This window comes from Scyliorhinus canicula, chromosome 8, assembly GCF_902713615.1.
Source record: "Scyliorhinus canicula chromosome 8, sScyCan1.1, whole genome shotgun sequence".
In the NCBI taxonomy this organism is placed as follows: Eukaryota; Metazoa; Chordata; class Chondrichthyes; order Carcharhiniformes; family Scyliorhinidae; genus Scyliorhinus; species Scyliorhinus canicula.
Window position 1 is genome coordinate 198,440,735 of NC_052153.1, and position 472 is coordinate 198,441,206.

Genomic DNA, 472 nt, shown 5'->3' on the forward strand with positions numbered 1-472 from the left:
CTATCGGGGTTCGCCCTGAGGGGCTCACTATCGGGGTTCGCCTTGAGAGGCTCACTATCGGGGTTCGCCTTGAGGGGCTCACTATCGGGGTTCGCCTTGAGGGGCTCACTATCGGGGCTCACTATTGGGGTTCGCCTTGAGAGGCTCACTATCGGGGTTCACCTTGAGAGGCTTACTATCGGGGTTCGCCTTGAGAGGCTCACTATCGGGGCTCGCCTTGAGGGGCTCACTATCGGGGTTCGCCTTGAGGGGCTCACTATCGGGGTACGCCTTGAGAGGCTCACTATCGGGGTTCACCTTGAGGGGCTCACTATCGGGGTTCGCCTCGAGAGGCTCACTATCGGGGTTCGCCTTGAGGGGCTCACTATCGGGGTTCACTATCGGGGTTCGCCTTGAGGGGCTCACTATCGGGGTTCGCCTTGAGGGGCTCACTATCGGGGTTCACCTTGAGGGGCTCACTATCGGGGTTCAC